The 20,724-nt window shown below is 37.3% G+C and overlaps 1 protein-coding gene across 6 annotated transcripts in view; it reads left to right on the top strand.

Annotated features, from left to right (window-relative positions):
• The window catches only part of CDC73 (cell division cycle 73), a 253,894-nt gene that overhangs the window by 153,137 nt on the left and 80,033 nt on the right, over window positions 1–20,724 (top strand). For all 6 annotated transcript variants that reach the window (XR_013374102.1, XR_013374103.1, XR_013374106.1 and 3 more), the window contains exons 18-19: window positions 6,617–6,769; window positions 7,322–7,492. The gene's annotated coding sequence lies outside the window, so the exon portion shown is untranslated. The remainder of the gene's footprint in view (window positions 1–6,616; window positions 6,770–7,321; window positions 7,493–20,724) is intronic.

A 20,724-nucleotide genomic window follows, 5' to 3' on the forward strand; every position in this document is an offset into this window, starting at 1 on the left:
TATTTTGCCTTAATATGACCTTGATTTGCTTCATTCACTCAGTCAGTCAGTTCTTGTTTAACTCATCCTGTATCCCTTATCCCATCTTAGAGTGCTGTACTGAGCATTATAAGAATCATTAAGAAGACAAAAATGAATAAAGCTCTCCTTGTCCTCAGGAAGTGGGAGAGGGAGATATAGAGAATTATTAAAAAGTATAAGAGAATAGTAGTAGAGATTACACATTAAAGGTGGGAAAGAGAATCTATGAAGGCTTCTTGGGAGATATGTCAGCTTTAGTCTAAAAGGATGGTTAAGATTAACCTTGAAGCTACAAAAGAGAAGGCCATTTCAGGGACAGAGGCAGAATTACCTTTTGAGTCATTTTATTTTAGATTCAGGGAAAAATTGCTGAGGATTGGGTATATGCACGGAGGAGTAATTTATGACTTTCATCACTATTGGAATCACATATGAATTTATAATGCCAGAGAAAAAGTGGAGTCGAAAAAAAAGAAAAAAAGAAAAAAATGGAGTCAAGAGAGTTACTGTTCAGGGTTATATGTTCTGAGATGTGTTCTTTATTAGTATATATTATATATATATATATATTTTAGTGCTTTATGTACAGAATAGGGCTTTCTAGGCAGTTTCAGAGACATTTTCATACTAATAAACATTTGTTGAGTGTTTACTATATGCAGGTTCTATTCTGAGTACCTTAGAATCATTAATTAATTTAATCCTCATACCCAGCCCATGATATACATCAAACACTAAGAACACAGGGCAGTAATACAGCTCATTTCAAGGTCAACTATTAATGAGAAAATCCAGACTTTGAACCAAGGCAGAATTTTACTGCTGACTCTCATTGACAGTCTTAAAGCTTCCATGAAGAACAATAGAACACGAATCAGAAAGTATTAAAACATTGAGTTTTAATATTCCTCTGGGTGATAATATTGCCATTCATCTTTCCTGACAATGATAAATGCATGAATAAAGCTTGATTGGGAAGGAAGTCTTTTATTGGAAGAAAAACTGAAGAGAGAGTACATTCAAACCAATTTTAAAGTAGCATTTGGGGAGCTGAGAGGAGAGCTGTCTCTTAACAATGCTCCTTAAACTGCCTGTCACAGGAAACCTCCAAAAGGAATGCGTGGGGGAGGAGCAGAGGGACACACGAAACCTGTGGTCACTCTAACTTCTTTACCAAATAAAAAACGGATTTTGAGAGCTATGGCATATCAGACGCTTGTCAAAATATCAGCCCAGGAGAGAGCTTGCCAAGAAGGAACTTGACAGACTGCATGCTTGGGGGAGCACAGGAACCAGACGTTGTCACGCACAAGCATGCAGACAATTACAACAGAGACTAAAACAAAGTATTTCGCTTGAAGAAAGTCTAATAATAACAAAATTCAGTGTGTGTCAATACACCACAGTATCTCCCAAAGGGAATGATGCTATCAAGTATTAGACACATTTACCAATCACAATTAATTTTGAGGGAAAAGACATTCTAAGGTCTGTCTTGTTGCAGGTTATTAGGCATAACAGCCTAAATCCTAGTTGTCTGCATCAGTTTCACAGTGGTTTCAATTCATTTTCAAAGACTTCACTTTAGTAAGGAAAAAGCAGGCAGTAAAAATTCATATGCAATATAAAATCGAAAATTCTCAGCAAAGTGAAAGTTTTTAAAAATAAGTTTGGCACCAGAATGCGTTTGGATATAAAACCTGGCCTGAATCAGCATGAGGTTATGTATGTTTTTATTTATCACACTTTGTGTGAATATTCATATATTTTGCAGCAAAATGAGTTTCATTCTGTGGTTCTTTTCTACACTCTGCTGTGGGTGTTACATAATAAATATTGTTTACACCATATTACTTTTCTAAAATCCAAAAGATTCAAAAAAATAAAATAAAATCCAAAAGATTCTGACTTCTCATCTGGCCTGGTGGCTTTTCAATGAAGTATTGTAGGCACGTACTGGCAAACTTGAATGAACTGTGAATTTCCTCGTTTTAATTTAGATTATATTCATGGTATTCTCCGTTGCCTTGAGAAGAAACATTATTTATCATGAGTTAAATCTTTATGGAGCAGTCAATATATAACTTTTATGAATCAAAGGTTTTATATTAACAAAGCCAAAATAAAGTGTTAATTTTTTTTGAAGTAATTGTTTCAAAAAAAAAAAAGGAAGTTTCCTTTTCTCTTCTGAAGGTAGTTGAGTTAAAATTGAGACAGGTCTTCAGATCATTGGTGGAATAGATATGAAAAGATTAGATATCTGTTAAAACAAATTTCTCAAACATATGGATTTGCTAGTATACACCAAAGTTTAATTTCATTTGTAAAACGAAAACCAGTAGAAAGAAAAAAAGAGCTATTACAAAGAGTAAAGTATTGGCAGATAAGCAACGTCCTAGAAGGATAGTTGAATAAAACTCCTAAGTTACATACATGTCTGGTTACTATTTAACAGATCCATTAGGCTATCATGCTTTAAAAGTTAATTTTCTTTAGGGTTATAAAGTTTTACTGAGTGTTCCAGTTAAACAGCTATGACGCATATAACACATATCACACTTAGTAGTATTGGGGCTTGGGTCAAATAGATAATAGAAGGGCTGACTGGTGTCAACTATGAACCCTTACAAGGCACAAAGGACTTGCCCTAATATGGTGCTAAAAGATTTGACCAAATTTAGCCTGCCTTCCACCTGCTCTAGGCTAGGTTCCTCATGGTGACCCCAGCAACCATGCTGAATTTTGCTCAAGAAAACGCAATGCTGCCAAACCACATAGCGTTCATTTACCCAACCCACTTTGCCAAACCATTTCTGGTAATTTTCTACTACCTTCCTTCTTTTTTTTTTTTTTTTTTTTTTTTTAGATTTTATTTATTTACTCATGAGAAACACAGTGACAGAGGCAGAGACACAGGCAGAGGGAGAAGCAGGCTCCCTGTGTGGAGCTCGACGTGGGACTCGATCCCAGGACCCCGGGATCAGGACTTGAGCCAAAGGCAGGCACTCAACCACTGAGACACCCAGGTGCCCCTTACCCTTTTTCTGTAATCCCCCATTTACTCTTTGTCCTTCAAGCCCTCTTTTGTTCTCCCCTTTTCATTTCCCTGTTGTCAGTCCCTTTTTTGTTCTCTCAGTCACCTTTGCCCTAGCATTGAGCTCAGTTTATACTGGGTGGAGTCTCCTCTACTCAGTAGTCTGAATACAATCTGTCCTGCTGCCTCGAACAAGTGTCCAGCACTTTCTTTGACTCTGGTTTCTGGTCTGGTGTGTAAGTAGTTTGGAAATCATTATCCTTACAAGTCTGAATAAACTGAAAAATCAACACATCTTCTTGTATCTGTCAGAGAATTGAGGTCACAGAGCAAAGCACTGCTGCCAAAATTGGAGAGGCAGACAGGTAGATGAGAGAGTCACAGTTATTGAAGCAGAAACCCATGAGCAGAAACTTCCATGGGAACCAGTACTGGAGTAGGAAAATCTGAACTGTGATGAATTCCTGGAGGCTCAGTGTGGACAAGTTTGAGAATTAAAAACTCCAGTCTTAGGAAGGCCCATATTTTTGTAAATTTTATTTCCAGGAGCCTGACCAGGTTCTCTCAGTGAAGATTGGAGAAAAATCCCATTCTGCTTCAGAGGGAAGGGGAAAGTAATCATTTTGAAATGTGTATTATTTTCTTCTTAATAAATCTTGCTGTCAAGAGAGACTCTTTTACTGGAGCCTAACATACTGGTGGGGATGCAAAATAGTACATCCACTTTGGAAAAGAGTTTGGTGGTTTCTTAAGAAACAACATACCCTTATCAGCGATCCAACAATCATGCTTCTTGTTATTTACCCAGAGAAGTCGACAGCATTTTCACATGAAAATCTGCACATGGATGTTTATAGCAATTTATTCATAATCACTTAAACTTGAAAGCAATCTTCACTTATTTCTTCTCTAAAACACTTTTTTTCTTTATGGAGATTTGAGTTTCTGACCTACATCCTTTACTTTTTCTCTGAAGAATTTCTTTTTTTTTTTTTTTAAAGGTTTTATTTATTTATTCATGAGAGACACACAGTGAAAGAGGCAGAGACATAGCCAGAGGGAGAAGCAGGCTCCCAATAGGGAGCCTGATACAGGACTTGATTCCAGGACCCCAGGATCACTCACTTGAGCCAAAGGTAGATGCTTAACCACTGAGCCACCCAGGCGTCCCTCTCTGAAGAATTTCTTTTACCGTTTCTTTCAGGGCATGTCTATTGGCAACAAGTTCAGTTTTTGTTATTCGGATATAGCCTCATTATCATTCACTTTTTTTCCCCCTTGCTAACATCCATTGCAATACTTGGTTAACAGAACTTTTTTCTCTAAAGATGAAAACATTTTTTTTACAATGAAAATTTTTAATTTTTAAGATTTTAGTTTCCTCATAACTTTTAAATATGCAATGCAGTATTATTAACCATAGTTGCTATACTATACATTTTACCTCCATTACTTACTTGTTTTATAACTGGAAGTTTGTACCTATTGATCACTTTCACCCATGTTATGCACCCCTCACCTCCCACCTCAGCAAAGCATGAGTCTGTTCTCTATATCTATGAACTTGTTTTTTTAAATCCACATATAAGTATGATCATATGGTATTTGTCTTTCTCGTCTGACTTCTTTCACTTAACATAATACCTTCAAGCTCTGTCCATGTTGTTGCAAATCACAAGATTTCTTTTTTTTTTTTTATGGCTAAATAATACACCATTGTATGTATCTCTGCTATTATAAATAATGCTGCGATGAACATGGGAGTGCAGAAATCTTTTTGAGTTAGTGTTTTTGTTTTCTTTGGAAAGTGGAATTGCTGGATCATATTGAAGTTCTATTTTTAATTTTTTAAGGAACCTCCACACTGATTTCCATCATGGCTACACCAGATTATATTCCCACCAACACAGCACAAAAGTTCTCTTCTCCATATCCTCACCAACACTTGTTATTTCTTGTCTTTTTGATGATAGCCATTCTAACTATTGTGAGGTGATATCTCATTGTGGTTTTGATTTATATTATCATTGACTTTTTGCTGATAAAATTCAACTTTGGTGGTATTTTTCTTTTATCACTTTATTTTATTCTATTCATTTCTTGTTCACATGATTTCTAAGGAGAAATCTGATGTAATTCCTATTTGTATACCTCCATAGATATGGAGTTTTATTTTACTGGCTTCTTTCAAGATTTTGTCTTTGCTTTGATTTTCTGCAGTTTGAATATTATATGCATACATGTAGAGTTTTTGTCGTTTATCCTGCTTACTATTTTCTAAACTTCCCGAATCTGTGGTTTAGTGTCTGTCATTAATTTTGGAAAAATATCAGCCATTACTACTTTAAATATTTCTTCTAATCCATTTTCTTTTTCTTTTCCTTATGGGGTTCCCATTACACATATGTTGTAACTTTTGTAATTATCCCACACAATTTTAATATTCTAGTCTTAAAAAAAAATTTTCCTTATCTTTGTGTTTCAGTTCTACTGGAACTGAATAGAAAGTTTCTATTAGGGCAGCCCGGGTGGCTCAGTGGTTTGGCGCTGCCTTCGGCCCAGGGCCTGATACTGGAGACCCAGGATCGAGTCCCGCGTCGGGCTCCCTGCGTGGAGCCTGTTTCTCCCTCTGCCTGTGTCTCTGCCTCTCTCTCTGTGTCTCTCATGAATGAATAAATAAAATCTTAAAAAAAAAAGTTTCTATTAAAGGAAGTTTCTATAGACATATCTTCAAGTTTACTTATTCTTCCCTTGGAAATGTCCAGTTTCTCACGAGCCCATTAAAGACATTCTTCATTTCCAGTGCAGTGTTTGTGACTGCTAGCATTTGCTTTGGATTCTTTCTTAAAGTTTCTATCTCTAGGCTACATCCCCATCTGTTCTTGCATCTTGTTTACTTTTTTTCCATTTAAGCCTTAACATATCAGTCACTGGAAGTGACATTGTGGATTATTCTAAAATCTGTGCCATATTCAAATCTTGTTCTGATGCTTGCTTTGTCTCTTCAGACTGTTTATTTTTTCTAAACTTTTAACGTGTTTTGTAATTTTTTGATGAAAGCCAGACTTGATGTGTCAGGTAACAGCAACTGAGGTAAACAAGACTTGCGCATGGAGTTTATGTTATTCTGGCTAGGAGCTGGAGTATGTTTAAGGTTTGCTATAGCTGTAGTTTCTGATAGTGTCCTATGGTTTTCCTCCCCTCTTGTCTTTGAGTTTCTCTAAGAACTCCTTCTCAGATAGCATCTGTCTTGTAGCCTGATCAGTTGAACTTCACTATTATAATACTGGAGCCCTGCTGATGTGGTGATAAGTTGGGTAGGAGGAGGAATGTTTTGTAATTTGTGATTAAATCACAATCTTTTAGTGCACCCAAATCCGTGGGCTGTGACCTTCACAGGGGTTTCTTGGCATTTTTTTCTGCCTTTAGGTAAAAGGAAAATAAGGCTCCCAGATAGGTAAGGCTTGATAAAGTAGTTTCTCTTGAACAGCAAGCCTTTGCTATGTAGAATGTTCTGGATGGTTATTTTCCCCCTGCCCCTCCCTGAAATTTTCCCCTCAGATTATCACCGTGAGAACCTGTGGAGCTCCTGGGAGTAAAACCCACAAAACTCTGGGCTAATCCACACTAATCCACACTCTGCCTCCAGCAATTGGCCAAAATTACCAATTAAGTGTTCCTGTCAGTTTGTGGCTCCAGTGGCTTTTGCTCCAGGTAAGCTGATGTTGATTGTTATTCTCTACATTTGCCCGTCTCTTAAGGTTTCAGGATGATCATTTCCCTGTGTTCTCATTGTGGAAATGATGGATTTAAGAGAAGTCATCGATCTACGGTTTGGTTAGCTTTTTTCTAGTTGTAAAGACAGAAGTGATGGTCTCCAAACTCTACATGTTGGAGCTGAGATTGTAATTCCTTTATTGCATTTTAAAATGCACCACGCAAGACTTGTTTTTCTCCCTCATAGAACTAATTTAGTTAAAGTGTACAGTAATGGGAATTATTAAAAGATCCAATGAGAAAGTGATCTTGAGGAATTGTTGTTATTTGTTGAATAGAGTTTACTTAAAAATAAAGCTGGAATTCTTTATTTTCATGAAAAATTTTTTTTGGCCTTAACTATATAGCTGTATTTTTTAATAAAATAGTGTCAATGAAGATAAAAATGTCAATACAGACGGCTGATAATATATCTCCTTGGTATTCTTTGTAAATTACCAAGGAGATATGCATATATGTATAATATAGTTCTCTATATTTTTTAATCAGTTGACCTGAGTTTTGAACTTCATTTGCCTGGCACTGATTTAAGTACTGTGGATAAACCTGCCCTCAAGTACATTACAATCTAATTGGGAAGCTAAACTGAATATGAAACAATGAGCCACTAAATGCAACAAACTGAACTGAAGAAATGATAAGATCTGTGACTGATTAGAGGTAGGAGTTGAATATTCAAACATGGTTCCAATTTGAAGAGGTATATGATTCTGTGAGATGTATTTTATTTGTACCATTGCCCCATGGCAGCTCAAAATAATCAGATTTGCAGGTAATGTGCAGTTGGCATGCACTTATCATAGTGAAATATTAGTGAAGAGCTGCTCTCCTGAGTCCCCATCCCCTACAAATCCTGCCCATTCTCACGCCTCCCCCAGGGTCTCCTGGACTTCGACGTGACCAGGCAACTAAAGGGTTAACGGCTGGTACAACAGGAAGACTCTAGGACTCTGCTCTGGCACCCAAGGCCTTTTGGTTGATTTTGGTTGATTATTGTTAAATATTTTGAATAGATTTTGAATTTTGAATATATATATATATATATATATATATATATATATATATATAAAACACTTATCTAGAATATGGCAATATATTCATACAAAAAAAGAAATATTGTGTTTATCATAGGGATGCCAAAGAAACTCAATCAGGCGGTTTGAAATTTCCAGTGCCATAGCATAGACAAAGTCTTAAGCAACAGTGACTGCTAAATTCTCCTTGGAAAGGCAGGTCACAGAACTTGCTTTGTATTAAGATCTTAGAATGACCAGAGGTATGATGATAAAAGGATAATATAAAATCATCTCCCTCAGATGATGTATAGTTGAATCTTGTTTATCAGTAAGAAGTTGTACAATGCTGAAGTCTAGAGAATTTGTTCCAAAGTGTAGGAAAAAAATCCTATTGGATTTTATTTTTCTTGTATTGTGTAAATCAGGGGTCAGTCTATACACCAAATCAGCCTGCTGCCTGTTTTTGTACGTTAAGTTTTACTGACACACAGCCCCACCCATTTATTTGCATATTATCTGTAACTGCTCTTGAGCTGTATAGCAGTTGTGTATTTGCAACAGAGACCATATGGCCTGCAAAGCAAAAGCTATTACTGTCTGGTCCTTTACAGAAAAAGTTTGGAAACCCCTGGTTTGAATGATGAAAACAAACTTTTTAAGGCATCAGACCAAGCACATACCTTCCCCAAGCAACCTTAAATAAACAAGTCTTTTCAATTTTTTAAAACATTATTTTTGTGAAAACAATTACCAAAGATTTAGTAGTCTATGTTTTGCATTTTTCTCTTATCAAGAAAAGTTTCTATGTATTGCTTTTTAAATTTTTTTTCTTTTTTTTTTCCTTTTTCTATCTTTGCTACTTGAAAATTCTTCTCCTAGACTAGTTAAATAAAATGCAGGAATTCAATGTCATGTCCCCAGTTCCTTTTAAATTTCCACTGACAATAAAAAGCATTTTGTGTTATGACATTTCTCGTAAGAGCTAAGTGTTGGAATAGAAGATAAAATATCAGAAGACATCTAATAACCAGCTTTATCTAGCAGAATCCTGAAGTATTCTGAGTTCAAGAGGTGAATGGATATTCTAGATAATGGAGCAACATTTTAGAGATTTTATTTTTTTCTTCTTCATTCTAAAATAAGTACTTACTTTATGAGTTTTGAGTTTAAGTAATCCTATAAGATTCCCTTGAAAGAAATATTTTATTTTTAAAGCTAGAAGCTTTCAGTCAATTATACATTAATTTTATTGTTGTCATTTAATACAATGCCTGGTGATTTAAAATTAAGAATATTAATACAACTATATCCTAGGAAATAATTGAGTTGTAATACAACAACCTTTTCAAAAAATTAAATTTCCTATCAAATGAGGGTCAGTTGGAACAACCAAATGCTTAAGTACCCTTGATTAATATTAAGGATCTTTATGAATATATTTGCATTCATATGTATTAGGAAAACACTATGTGGAATTAGTTTTGATTTGAAATAAAGATTTGAGGAAGAACACTTATCTGTTTCCACTTTAACCTCATATTGCAACAAATGATAAGTTTTCAATCAAATGAGAAACTCAGATTATTAGAACTATGTGATAAAATTTAAATCCACTGATTATTTTGCATATCTACTAAATCTAATTTCATTACAATTTCCTTGTATTTTTAATACATTATTATAAACATACATCAGATATTTGTTCAATTATCTTATGCAGGGATTTCTGGATATTAAAGAAACAAAAAAACACGATTTCTGCCATCATGGAGTTTATAGTCTTAAGAAAAAGATTAAAAAATACATTAAAAAATCATTTATTCATTTAACAAATCTTTAATCTGTACTTACTGTATGAGTAGCATTGACTATGAGCTAGGCCTGTGGGATGCAACAATGTACAGTGTAATCTTGCTTTCATAAAGCGTAAAATAGAAAAAGCTGGGTGAAAAAGGCCCTAAGAGAAGTAGCAAAACATATTAAGAGAGATTAGAGAAAAATGAATTTGAGTTGTTTAGAATAAGAGTTGAAGTAGAAAAATTTCATGGAAGAAGACCAATGAATTGCACCCAACAGGATGGTGGAATTCAACACACAGCACTAAAAGAACATTCTGGGAATTGAGAGGAGAATAGATCAGGCTGCAGAACTGAGAAAGCTGGATGTGGTATGTTTAAAGAATAGCAATTATACTAATCACTTTGACAACCATTTTCCAGTTTCTAATAAAGTTAAACAAATATCTCCTTCATCACCCAACAATTCTACTTCTAGGTATTTACCCAAGAAAAATGAATGCATATGTTCACAGAAAGATCCACAAGAATATTCATGTTAGCTTTATTAATAAGAGCTCAAATTCTCATCAAAAGGAGAATAGAGAATGTTATATATGTATAATAAAAATAAATGGGCTGCTGATACATGCAGCATGAACATGTGGACTGTTTATGGATGAATCTCATTAACATGTTGAACTAAATAAGTCAGACAAAAGAGTACACACTGAATTATTTTATTCAAATTGAAGTTCTAGCACAGACAAATCTATGATGATAGAAATTAGAGTCGTTTTTGCCTCAAGGTATGGGAGTAAATTGGGAGGGGGGGCATGAGAGAGCTTCCTAGGGTGATAGAATTGTTCTAGATCTTTATCTGGATGAGGTTATAGAAGTGTACACATTCATCAAAATTCATGGAACATTTGTGCATTTCACTGCATGTAAATTTTATCTCAATAAAATACTGCCAGTATAAAAACAGAAGACCAGCCAGTGGTCCATTTGACTAGAGTATTGAACACATGGCAACCTGCTGATTTTCATATAATAACAAAATTTTAATAAAGAGCATGAAAATAGTTGTTTATTCCAACTGGTCTTGTTTAATACAAAGTAAAGTAAGAGGCAAGAGCATCTACTGAAAGGACCAGAAACTGAGGGTTTAAGGAGTGAGAAAAGTTAGGAAATGCTGAATATGGAAGGGAATTATGACAAACTGATAAGATCACCTGGTTTATTTCTTGTGGAGTTTTAATGTCATTCCTGACAGTCTAAACAAACTGGGTAGACTAATACACTCAGTTGATTAGATCATAGAGAAAATGAGCCCCATCTCTCCAAAGACTAAAGAAAAACGAATTGAGCAGATTAACAAATAAATCATGGGCTGTTTGACATCAACCTCTCCTGTCCACTCTTAATGTTCTATTTAAATATAAATTAAGTTTCATTGCATTTGGTGTCTTTTCAATTATGGTGTGGAGTGTGTCTTCTATTTATTGTATTTCACTCTTTGTTTTATTTTTCAACTGGTTTCAAAGAAAAGACTGGAGCAGAAATGACTCTATTCCTCCATTTTTAATCAGAAGTCTCCAGAAGTACTTTTTTATATTAGCATTTTCTCAGTGCAGGGTGCAGAAGCATGTAGGAGATATTTGTGATGTCAATTCATTCTTAGCTCTTCTTATAAAAGATCTTCCTGGTAAGTTCTTTAAAATTCAGACTTTGGAGCTGTGCAGTCTGTGTGGCCTTCAGAAAGATCTCTTGGTTTCAACTTCCTTATATGTAAAATGGATATATATCCAATAGTTACGTGGAGGATTGTTTTGAAAACTAGAAATGAGGTATGGAAGGTGGCTCCCAGAGTATCTGGAACAATGATAGGAACACGGAAAAAGTCAATGATAATTATTATTTGGTGAGTTTATTGAGGTCTTTTTACAACCGTAAAGCTTGACTATTATGCCTACACTCTACAGGCCTTCAATTTGACTGGGCTTTAAAGATAACCAGAAAATTTATTTATATTTTATTATTTTATTTTATAAACAGTACTAAATACATTGTCCTCTTTTTTGACCAGAGCAAGTTATATAATCTAAATCAAGGGTCGGCAAGTTTTTTCTGTAAAGGGCCACATAGCAAATACTTTTGGCTTTGATTATCATATAATCTCTGTCGCATCTGCTCATCTCTGCCACTGTAGTGAGAAAGCAGCCATAGACAGTACACAAGGGGGTGGCCACATTCAATGGAATTTCATTTACCAAAGCAGAAGACAGGCCAGATTTGGGCTACAAGTTGTATTTTGGTGTTTTGGGTGCTAGTAGATTCAGTATTATGTGACATTTGTTACATTTTTGCCATTTACCTGCATAATAATGGTTACTTCCAATGATTTTATGTTATAGATGAAGTTGCATTTATTTTTGGGTGGTATTTCAAACATGGAATTTTTTTAGTGGTCCTGTATATGTTCTATATGTTTCCCCCCCAGTTTTATGGAGATGCAGTTGACATAATTATAAGATATTTAAATTATACAAGTATACATGGAATTTTTAACATATTGAAGATGTTTACAAGACCTCTCTTACAGATAATTGACCTAAGTAACTCAAAGGAATAATTTACGGAAAAAATTCAGTCATGACATAATAGAGGTTAGCTCCTACTATCCTAATCTAAAAACCAATGGTTTATAAATCATATCTACAGAAAACAGTTGTGGATCTGTGTGAAATATTTTTCAAAATTTTAACATACATAGGCCTTTAGGATTTTTCTCTCTTTAAAGACTAATAAAGGAAGTTACTTTTTAAAGTGGACTTTGGATTCCTCAATGTAGTTGGGTTAACCTGAGTCTTGAGAACAGAGGAAAACTGGTGCCAGGAGAGACCACACACAGAGCCCCCTGAACAGTCCTGGCATCTCTGTGCTTGGACTTGAGTAATTCTAGCAGGAATTCAGCAGGGTGGGATGCCTGGGTGGCTCAGCGGTTGAATGTCTGCCTTTGGTCCAGGGCGTGATCCTCAGTACTGGGATCAAGTCTCATATCGGGCTCCCTGCGGGGAGCCTGCTTCTCCCTCTGCCTGTGTCTCTGCCTCCCTCTCTCTCTGTGTCTCTCATGCATAAATAAATAAAATATTTTTTTAAAAAAGGAATTCATCAGGGAAGGCATACAGAACATGTACCATATCATAGGATAGGCAGTCACCAGGAGACACGTTTAGATGATGAAGGAGAAAACTGACACATAGATACATAAATTCTTAAATTTGTTCCCCTGTTCCCAGCTGTGATTCTATTATTAGTTTATCCCTCAGATAGTGATGCTTGCAATATTGCTTCTACAGAAATGGCCTTGTGTGTTTTCTTTTCATCACAGGAAAATGGGAATAAACCAAGGAGATCTATCTTTGGGTTGGACTGTGCAGACTGTAGGTTTTTACAGAATCTGCAACTTGTTACGCTACCTTAGAAGAGATTGCCCAAGACAGTGGTATGAAACTGTAATACAAGAATAGAGGAAGCCCTGGGTTGCTCATGTTTCTTTAGTTCAAGTGTCATTTGTATGCTTTAACATAGATTTTTACCCTTTGAATAGATATGTTTTTGACATTATCATAGTGACTAGTACAGTGCTGTCCACACAATAGATTCTCCCTAAATACTCATGAACTCCTCAGCCTTCTAATTTATAGAGTTACACTGTTAATATTTATAGTTGGCCTATGTGGCCTCATGCTTACTCAGATTACTATCACTGTTAGATTTTTAGCAGGTCAGGCAGAGATCAAAACTACTGTACATAAAATGGTCCCTTATTTTTGTGTTCAAACATATCTGTGTCAACAACCATTACAGTCTATTGCAGATGTAACATAACAACCACAAGAACAGTTTAGGTTTGTGTTAAGCTTTCAGGAACACTGTAGTTTATTTCTATGTCTAATAAGATGACAGTGCCATCACTCAAAATGCAAAGCATCAATGAGGAGAATTTTCATCACTTAATTCTGACAGACAAGAAAATGTGGCTAGTGATTTATAATTGATGGGAATTGAGACAGTGCCTTGTCATCCTTGAGTTAGTGGAGTAAGGGAGAGCAGGAACAGGCACGCATTTCCTAAATTGAGTCAGTTCTTTCAAATAATATTTGCATACCTTTTTATGTGCTAGAACAATACTAGTTTCAGACAAAATAGAAAACCAAGGCCCTGGTCCTCATGGAGCCCACAATCTTATAGGTGAGACAGTGGATATTTGGGTTATAGGAATCCTGGAATAAGTGACGTTTAAGCTAGAATACAGATTTAAAATTTCAGAAAGAGATCTGAAGACATTGTCAGAAACTCAGAAAGAGAGCATAAATCAAGAACATTAGGCCTTGGGTATGTACATGCTGAAGGTTTCCTATGTGCCAGGCACTTTGCTGAGTGTTTTATATTCGTTAGCTCATTTAGTGTTTAAAACAGTGCTCTGCAGTATGCCTGATTATTCATATTTTGTGGATGGGAAAAAACTGTGAGAGGCTGAGTAATTTGCCCAAGTAACAGCCAATAAGCAGAGGAGCCAGGACTAGAGGTGAATTTGTCTGTTTCCAGCTGTGGTCAGGAGCAGTGGATAGACAGGGAGGCACCTAAAGAAATAAATCCTCCATCTCAGACACAGTCTTGCTGAGCTCAGAATTTTAAGAGGGCGTGTATAAAACTAGAAGGGGTAAGAAATTAAGGACCATACCTAGAAGAGGCATAGACCTTTAAGGGTATCCTGATCTGAAAATCCTCTAGGAAAGCCTAATAAATAGAATAACTTGAAGTTTATGGAAAAGATTAGAATGTTCAGGTACCATTAGAATGTCATTTCCCTGGAAAGTAGGCTCAATGAGGACAAGGATTTTTGTCACTTTTAATCAGTGCTGTATCCATCTTGAATGGGGCCTGGCTTGCAGCAGGCATGTGGAGTTGGTACTACACTCAGCTTCAACACGGTCCCCAGAATCAATGAATTCTTTCCTAATAGCCTATGGACCAAATGGAGAAATGTAATTTGACAATTAAAATGATGGGATTAGATTAATGCATTCATATAAAAAATGGATGAAGTTCTCTAGCTTTGTCCCATAGGAAACTCTTAGCCCTGTAATGAATGGTCAACTTTTTCACAAATAAAGAAATACAAAAATTCCCGGCAGCCTCTTCCTTGCACTGGAATTTATAGTGTATAGAAAGAGCATAGCTTGATATGAGAGGTGAAGGGTTTTGAAAATCCATCCACTCTCTGGCTGCTTGTAAAGAATCATTTGCTGTAATGCGATAAAATATAGAAGGCTTACTTATACAATCCGTGGGTGACACACATCCTGGAGAGACAGATGAGCCTGATATTATATTAAATGAATGAGGAACCAAAAGGATCACAATAGCCAAGCCAGATCAGTTTGAAACCAACAAAGATTTTTGAGAATAGATGGGGAACATGTATTTTGACAATATTATGTGAAATATCTTTGGGATTTAGTTGACTATAAACTGCTTAAAAGCCTATTATTAAAGGAACTGGCTGTTCAAATTAATATAATCTTTTTTTTTTTAATTAATAGAAAGCAAGAGATAGATCAATGCAGGTAACAGACTCATTATACTAGATGCCAGAGGGATTACATTCATGGTATTATGTCCCTGTCAAGGTGTTCTGCTTGAAAGGGACATTTATACACCAAGAGGACATAAATCCTAGCCTGTATGGGTGTTTACTCTAGCCATAGGTTAGGCCTTTGTCATATCTTGCCTCGATTATGCCAGTCTTATTCCTTTGTCCTGTCTTAAGTTTTGCTTTCTTCAATCCATTAAAAAAAAAAAACAAAAACAAAAGCCCAAACTTCATTTTGTAGAGTGGTTTTAGGTTCACAGCAAAACTGAGCAGAAAGTGGAGAGATTTCCCATATACTCCCTGTCCCCACACATGCACACCCTCCCCCACTATTAATATCCCCACCAGAGTGGTACATTTATTACAATTGATGAACCAACATTGGCACATCTTATCATCCAGAGCCATGTTAGGGTTCATTCTTGGTGTTGTACATTATGATTTTTGACAAATGGATAATGACAATGTATCCACCAATATAGTATCATGCAGAAAGTTTATCATACTAAAAATCCTCTGTGCTCCATCTATTCATCTCTCCCTCCCTCTAACTGCTGGCAATCACTAATCTTTTTTACTGTCTCTCCATAATTTTGCCTTTTCCAGAGCCAATCCATTTTTCACACTGTGGCCAGAATGTTCTTTCTTTGAGGATAACCTTCTCATTCACTCTCCTGGCTCTCCATTGTTTTCAGAGTCAGGTATAAACACTATGTGCTGATGTGGCAGTGAACTAGGTATTCAGCTTCTCTCTTTTTTTGAAGATTGTTCTGTGTGTGTGTGTGTGTGTGTGTGTGTGTGTGTGTGTGGACTGATCAATAAATTATGAAACTAACAAATAACAAAATTAGGTCATGTAGCAGTATGTATCACAAAGATGATGGGATAGAGAGCGTTTACAACATGGGAAACATCTCTGAGGTGGCAAGATTTGGGCTGAAAGTGAATAATGGGGAGTTAGTCATGAAAAGATCTTGGAGATGAGCCTTCCGGGCACAGAAAACAGCCAAGTGCAAAGGTCCTGGGGAGGCACCAATCTGGGCCGTATTCTGGAGAGTGATCAGTAAGGGTGGTGGTTTGATAAGAATTTTAAATACCATCTATGTTAGAGGGAAAAGGAACTAGTATTTATCAAGGCTTTTTATCTATATTATTCCTTTTAATTTTGAAGATATTGAAAATTATCCCTTCTTACCAGATGAGAAGAAAAGAAAGTCCTAGAAGGTTAAATAACTTGCCCATATTTTCCCAGCCAGAAGTAGTAGAATTGGAATCTGAACCGTTATGTCTGATTTTAAACACACTTCCCACTTTAGGTAATTTTCTTGATAAAAGATTTCAGGATGTTTATCTCTACTGAAGAGCTTATCCATGAATGTCCTTTATTCATTTTTATTTGCATAGTAGTTATCTCTTTTCATAAGTGTGATATCATTCTGCATAAGAAAGTAAACTATGAGGAGTCAGGAACCATTTCAATCTTACATTCCCCACTGTACTTAGTCATGTTTAAATATAAACCCACCAGGACTGAGTTTCAGTGATAAATAAAGGAGTTAATGTGCCTCTCAGCAGAACTTCCCTTATGATAAAGGAACAATTTAGGACTTGAGAGATAATGGCTCATTATATGTAATCCTGGAGTTTATATTCTAGTTTTCCTTGTTGATGATGCCAAGAAGTCTAGCAGTATATGTCAAACAGAACAGAGCATTTACATTTGAAAGAGATTTCTAGGTTCCTTAAGGAAAATGACCCCGTTTACATTTTTTAAATAAAAAAAAATTCATAGGAAATACTGAGTTATGGTGGTTTAACTGTAAGATAGACAGACATGGTGGTCTGTCAAGATCTCTCAGTGGAAAAGCGCACAAAAGAGGATATGGTGAAGACTATCTCACCTCATAAACATCTGATATTGCAATTGTATCTTGGCTAGGAAAAAGTAAAAATCAAGATTGAACCTCCCCGCTTGAAATTGCCCATGTTTCTCTTTTCTCAAGAAAATCCTCTACAGAGCTCCCTCATTTGGCAATAATAATTAATATTGCAGTTCAGATACTGTGGCTAGAAAACGCACTTGGCTCTTGTCTGAGAGCTCCATGTCTTCATTTCTTTAAATAAAGACTACAACATCTCTTTCTGGTGGGCAGGAATAATTTAGAGTTGTTCTGTATTATGTTTAATTATGGATGATGAGTCTCTGCCTGAGTGGAGGTAGCCTGGCTTCCTGCAGAAGGTGGCAAGGTGGACTGTGCACTGATGAGGCCAGCTTTCTGCATTGAAAGTTTGGGAGCTACCTTGCAGATATTCTAAGAACATACAATTAAAGGAGCCACAGTAAAAGTACTGTAGGAAAAAGAGTAATAAGGATTTAAAAAGTAGTGAAGACAATAGGAAGTCTACAAGGCAAAAGAGCAAGACAGGAAATAGCTCAGGCCACTTCGTGGGGGGTGGGGGTCGGGTGTAGCAGGAAGGGGGAGGGTAATATATGTGAGCCCGGTGCAAGGAAGACAATCCAGGGGTCAGATAGCTAGGGAAATGGGTTAGAATCCATATAGGAATCCCAAGAACGAAGCCAAGAGCAATGGAGAGGAGAGCTGAGGGATAGACTGAAGTCCTGTCAACAGGTAGGAAGTAGTGGAAGAACAGGTCAGAGCAGCCTCCATCGTGGAATCGCAGGGGGTGCAATCAGAATAAAATAGGAGTGGGGTGTGTGACCAATTTGTGATTTCTCATCTCTGAACTTGTTTTGTTCTCACTAACGGATCTAGCAACAGAAGCAAAAAATTTCAACTTCTATGTAAAACTGTGGTTTCAAAGGACCAAGTCTCAAAAAACAAATGGAAGCTTGGCTGTTTCCAAATAGGTCACCCCGTGTATGGTCAGTTTAGCTGTAGCTTATAACCTATCCTGAACTTTCTGCATTGTTTTGTTCCTCCCCCCCCCCCGCCCCCCCAGTCTTTAGCAAGGCCTTTTGCATTTTGTCAGATGGTGTATTGTCAGGCTGCAAAGTGCAGCAGAGAACAGACTGACTTTTGATTTGAGTGCTGGAGCTTTTGTTACTTAAAGTAAAGTACCGAGGCATTATTAGTTAGTCAGATTGATAGACTGACTGAATGTTCCAAGAATTGGGAGAAGGGCTGAGGTGGGAAGTGGTTCATGCTTTGGAGCTGATTGCTCTCAAATAGTTATTTCTTTTCTAGAGGGTTTTTTTCCCCCCTCTGTGGTAATAACCACAAAACATGCAATCTGTTGGTATCTCATTTCATTACATTGCAGATTTTAAGTGCTCCTGTGCTCTCATATATAAATCACTTATGTTTTTGTATGACATTTACTGTTTTCAAATTCAACATAAGTTGCCGCCTGACAACATAATTGACAAGCCTACATTATCCTGGCAAACGACTGCAATAGATACTGGCATACTCTGCTCTGCCATCCTCACGCCTGCGTATTGCCAATCACTCAGCTGCTTTGACAAGGGAGGCTCCACAAACAACAACAGTAATCACCATTGTTCATATCCAGAAACAAACTTAGGGAGATTCTCGTGTTTGTTCTTGAATAGGCCAAATGCCAATCTGATGAAAGTAACTTGGCATCTTATTTAATAAGGGGAAAATGATTGTGTGGGACAGATGGGGTTTTATTTCAGCAAGAATGGGTTTCATGCTGTTTTGTAGCTTTGGATTCATATATTTTGTGGTGTCCAGGTGTGCTTTCCTTCTTGTTTTTCTACGTTTCCTTACACGTGGCACCACACACAGAAGTGTGCCTCCCTCCATCCTCCCCCTCCAGAGCTGGGTTCTCCACCGCCATGATGGCTTAAGGGTCATTCATTGTGCAGGAGGGGCCGGGATGGAAGGGCAATAGAGAAATAGTTTATCTTCCAAAGAATACAATCTTAGGTTTATAGATTTTCTAAACGTTCTCTTCTTCCCCAGCTGAAGTAGGGCAACAAAATGTTCTTTCAATAAGCGGCTCTAGAGTTGCTCTTAAAGAGGTGCTTGTTATGTTAAGGATAATACCAAAGTGGCTACTCTAGAGGAGGAAGGTGAAGTCTTAGGGTTATGATCTGGGAAGTGTGTAACAATGAGATAGTGGACAATGAGATGGCTCTGCCCAAAGGAGTAAGAGGAATTTGAGGAAGGGGAGGAGGTCAGAGGAGAGCAGGAGGGAGATCACAACATGATGGACTTTTCTCAGGAAGGAGGCCTGAGAGAAAACTGGGGGAAAGGCAGTTAAAACACCCCCAAAATAGGGGCAGCCTCAGTGGCCCAGAGGTTTAGCGCCACCTTCAGCCAGCGGTGTGATCTTGGAGACCTGGGATCAAGCCCACGTCAGGCTCCCTGCATGGAGCTTCTCCCTCTGCCTGTGTGTCTCTGCCTCTCTCTCTCTCTCTCTCTGTGTCTGTCATGAATAAATAAAATCTTAAAAACCCCAAAAATAAAATGTACTATTTGACTTTAAATTGTTGGCAACGGTGTGATCTAAACTCTTTCCTTTACTTGAAATTTTTATTAAAATCTGCTCCATATGCAACCTTCTGCTGTGGCATTTGGGGAAGTGAGCTGGGAGGTGGTGTCCAACACGAGGTGATGTAGTGTGCAGAAAGGACGCCTTGTACCGCATGGCAAAATGTTCCAAAAATGGAATGAGTGGCAGGGATACAGAAAGTTTGAGCCAGGTGTGACTGCAAGAGAAATAAGCATTTCCTCAGAGAGCCTGCAGGGCCACTGGCTTTCCTGAAGCAAGAGAAATGGTTATTCCGGTTGATTCATTTGAACTCAAAGTCAAGGTGGTCTTGATTGACATCTACGCTTTTCGGTGATACTCCCTGACCCATCGTCATCTATTGTTGTTCAGTTCACATAATAATCCAATTGCTATTTAATCTTCATTATGGTTCAAAGGCATGTGGGGTACAGGATACATCAGGGGCATGAGACTTGCTAGCAGGGAGGCAGGGGTGAGTATAAATCTGGGTGTGCCTGGTAAACTGGGCCTGGCAAATTCCGTTTATATGAAGGTCTGAGTGGTCTCCTCATAGAAAAGACTCAGGCAAAATGAATCCAGCCACAGATCCTCAGAGTTGAGGTGAGAGGGGTATTTCAGGGTGCAGTCACACATCGTCCTTGCTGGGAAAAGAGAGACACTTGCGAGTAAATACACACCTTCTGAAAAGTATTGGGGAGCAATGCCAGCATGCTCGGGTAAGTCAGAAGAGAATGTGGCATTCAAGGCAGAGAAAGATAGTCTTACTGCCTTCACCTGAGAACCCCACCTGTGAGGCCCTGTGAGGCCCTCCGGGCATTGCCTATCACACACGTAATGTTCTTGTGTCCCTCTTCCTGTTTCTCCCTGACCAGCCTGAGCACCTGTAAGGTAGAGCTTACAGCTCATACAAAGCTTTGCTAAATGCCAGAAGGCCTA

This window comes from Canis aureus, chromosome 38, assembly GCF_053574225.1.
Source record: "Canis aureus isolate CA01 chromosome 38, VMU_Caureus_v.1.0, whole genome shotgun sequence".
Classification (NCBI taxonomy): Eukaryota; Metazoa; Chordata; class Mammalia; order Carnivora; family Canidae; genus Canis; species Canis aureus.